Source organism: Leuciscus leuciscus, assembly GCF_965113295.1.
Source record: "Leuciscus leuciscus genome assembly, chromosome: 1".
NCBI classification, from domain to species: domain Eukaryota; kingdom Metazoa; phylum Chordata; class Actinopteri; order Cypriniformes; family Leuciscidae; genus Leuciscus; species Leuciscus leuciscus.
Window position 1 is genome coordinate 66,226,835 of NC_138725.1, and position 4,062 is coordinate 66,230,896.

The 4,062-nt window shown below is 34.8% G+C and overlaps 1 long non-coding RNA gene across 1 annotated transcript; it reads right to left on the reverse strand.

The window, feature by feature from the left end:
* Positions 1 to 274: 274 nt before the first annotated feature.
* LOC309481413 lies at positions 275 to 1,150 on the reverse strand. The gene is made up of 2 exons (XR_014200008.1): positions 467 to 1,150; positions 275 to 387 (listed from the first exon to the last, which is right to left on the reverse strand). It is a non-coding gene; the product is annotated as an uncharacterized lncRNA (long non-coding RNA).
* Between the last annotated feature and the right edge of the window lie 2,912 nt (positions 1,151 to 4,062).

Here is a 4,062-nt window from a genome sequence, read left to right on the forward strand (position 1 = left end):
GTCCAGATTAGTATTTTCAGAGTTTTTTGTTGAATGTTATTAACTGACCCACATTAGCAGATCTGTTCTGGTGGTCTGGAGTTGTGCCAAGTACACCATTATAGTGATTTTATGAAAACCCTTTGCTTCTGACCCACAGCATGTGACCATGGAGGACTAATGGACTTAATTGGGCAACTAATTTATTGATCTGCATCTCAGTTGCTGTGTGTCAAAGGAAATATGACACTGTCCGGTATTTATCTTGATATTTGTGTCATTTTCCTGAAATTTCTTAAAGCGACACTATGTAACTTTTCAACCTTCATAATATATTTCCAAGATCCTTGTGATGGTACATCAACTTACAATAGGTTGAATGACACGTCTGCCATAGCCTGACAGGGTCTGTATCGCTTTTACTGGTACTATGTAACTTCGGGGTTCGGGTAGTAACCAGAGCACAAAAAGAACTACAAAATTCGACTGCTTTACGGCATACGTCACTTCCCCCACCACTTCGTCAAATTTGGACGTGAGAGGCCAACCAGCGTTTGTTTTCGGCTTTCGTGCGTATGTTTTTGTCATGGGGGTTGTTTACACCTGGCCACTTCATGCATTTTCTCAGATCGGATAGCTATCCGATCGTGAAAAGTCCAGGTTTAAATGCCCTCCGAAACGCATTTGAGACGGATTTGAATCCGATCCCTCAAACCACTTCAGGAGGAGATGTGAGACGCATTCCAGACGAAACTGGACAAGTGTAAATGCATATGGTTGTTGAAACCACATATGTAAATTGTACTCCTCCCAAAAATGCAAAAAAAAAAAAAAAAAAACGTGTGAGAGCGTGTTATAGGCAGGGTTGGGGAGTAACGGAATACATGTAACGGCGTTATGTAATCAGGATACAAAAATCCAGTAACTGTAATTGGTTACAGTTACGTCAAAAAACGTTGTAATCAGATTATAGTTACATTTTGAAAAAAGGGGGAATACTTTCAGGATTACAATGGTTTAATTTAAAACTTAATAAATCAGTATTTTGGCATAATAACACTATATTAAGCGCTGCTTGATTATACAGTAGTTCCTGATTCTGTTGACAGTAATGACTCACGTGTGCCACCCGCTGGTGCATGTGCAAATAACAGCTGTCTACAATCTCCTCAGACGCTGAATGAATCACTGATGCCAGTAGAAACGTTGCCCGCGGGACAAAAACGCTGTCAATTAATGGAAATTCCGCTGACATTTTGTTTTCAAAGAAGAAAATGCAAACAACATGGTTGTACCAAAATGTCCTTTCTTAATCTCTTCTCACTTAACAGGATGTTCGCTGTCTAGGTAACGTAGGGGAACTCCCACTGCCAACGCCCCGAGTTTAGTCAGGCAAATTAAGAACGATCACGGCTTTAGTCAACATGTAGCCTAGGCCTATTTTAAAATAAACTAATATTTAGATTGTGTAGAAATTTAAAATGTTGTTTTTTGTTTTTTCCTTGTACATGTTAGTTAAAAATAAAACAAAAATAATCTGTAATACCATACAGTAGCCACTAGATGTCTGTATAGCCATTTACATAAATATTCAGGGCTGTGTGTTCCCAAGTTGTGGAAATGAGACATGATTGCTTCGTTTTAATAGGTTTTTAGCTACAACATAGTTACTTACAGCTATATGACATTTTCATAAATAGTTTATATTTTGCTAATATTTTACACCGGACCAAATTCTTAATAAATAAAAGGTTTTCAATTTTTTTTATTTTTTTTATTGCTTGACTTTATATATGTGACCTTGAAGTAATCCAAAAGTAATCAGATTACATTACTTTCATATTGTGGTACTTGGATTACGTTACTGAATACTTTTTTCATGAAGTAATTTGTAACTGTAACGGAATACATTTTTAAAGTAACCCTCCCAAGCCTGGTTATAGGCTATATGTTATATCCAGATATGACGACGCGCTGGAACACGCATCACCGCAGATGAGCAACTGCATCAAGCCAACGTGCAAACTATCGCAAATCAAAGTGAAAGTAAGTCGTAGACGCTTAACACACAATCTTCATCATTAAAAGTAAAGAAACGAAATGATCTTACCAGGGCTGTTACTGCTCTCTCTTATTGCGGTCTTTGATTTTGAAATTTTAGCTGATGATCTATAAAATGCAGCTCATATCTGTTGCTTTCGGTGACGTGCACTCCATTAAATCTGCATATAGCGCGAGAATTGAAGATCGAATTTAAATCCGTTTTGCAAAAATACATTTATGTGACCAGGTGTAAATGGAATCGTTTTGATAAATCAGATAGCTATGCCTCACGAATTAGTTTGCCAGCTGAACTCAGGTGTTGTGAGGTGTATTTATCACGTAGTCCTGAGGGATTTCAGACGACGCTGTTGACGTTGATTCCTGCGATTATCATGAGAACAGCTTTCAATATCTCACATAATTATCATAAATAAGCCTAACGTAGAGGTTGTAAATAGTGTAAACGAGCACAATTTGCAAACTATTATGATAAATTGCAATAATCATGTCTAATGACATCATAACGGCCAATGTCATGAAATAATGCGACGTACATTTAACTTAATTGATGTTATCTGGCATTTTGTAATGTTTACATTCCAATAAAAACAACACAAATTAAATTATACAGTAGGCCTAGACTATAGACTATTTACTTGTGATTTAGTTGCAATCATGTAAAAACATTATAATATAATATATTTACGACAGTGCAAGTATTCCACAACGACTCTAGGGGGTCGCTGTTTGACAAAAACACAATTTCTACATATATATATATATTCTTTTTTTCTTTTTTTTTATCAATCTTCAAACAAGTAGATTCAAAATGTTAATGCAAGAACAAGAATGATCATTTTCACTTATATGCACCAATATAATAGTACAGAGTAATAAACATCATTATACTGTTCAAAAGTTTGGGGTCGGTAAGATTGTTTCAATGTTTTTGAAAGAAGTCTCATGTTCACTAAAGCTGCATTTATTTGATTAAAAACACAGTAAAATAGTAATATTGCAAAATATTATTACAATTTAAATGAACTTTTCTGTTTTAATATATTGTAAAATGTAATTTATTACTGTGATCAAAGTGCATTTTCGGCATCATTACTCCAGTCTTCTGTGTCACATGATCCTTCTTATATTTATTATAAATAGAAATATTTTGTAACACTATAAATGCCTTTACTGTCACTTTTGAATAATTGAATGCAGCCTTGCTGAATAAAACTATTAATTTCCTCTTTTTTTAAATCTTCCTGAATGGTAATGTATATTTTTATTAAAACATTCCAGTACAGTATATGATACTACATGCTTCAGCAAACATTTTTGGGTTGGTATGCGAGTGAATAATTGAATCAGAGTTTGAATCAGTTATTTTAAATGGACACTTTGAACTTATTCATGGAAATGAATTGGACTTGCCAACTTTAATGACATAAGTTTAAATGATAGACGCTATTACAACATCACGTGACAAGGAAGTATATCACAGTCTAATCAATGACACACTCTTTAGAAAACGTATCGGCCACATAAAAAGTGGCCGATATTCAGTATAGATATTCACGATTTTATATTTCCATGAACATTTGTGTGAATATATCATTGTGTCACTCATCCTGCTCTATTGCTCTCTGTAGGAATATCCCACTCTCACTACATTCTTTGCCGATAACCGATATATTGGTCGATAAATCTAAATCCGAATTTTTTTTGAGAGCCTGATCACAAAAACAAAAGTCTCACCATTAAAAGCCACGTCCTAAGCACACAATTATAATGTTCTCATTATCATTTTATGTAGCCTATATGACAGACTTGCACTGCACGTTGCACTTAACTGTATTTTCCTTTTTTGAAGTGATTCAAATCATATTTCAAGCAATTGAAAACCATCACAACAGTGCACAGCTGAAGGAATATTTATCGGCTTTAATACATTGGCCAAATTTTCTTATTGGGCCGATATCGATAACTTTAAAAATGGACATATATCGGCCGATACGATATGGTGGCAGATGTATCGTGCAT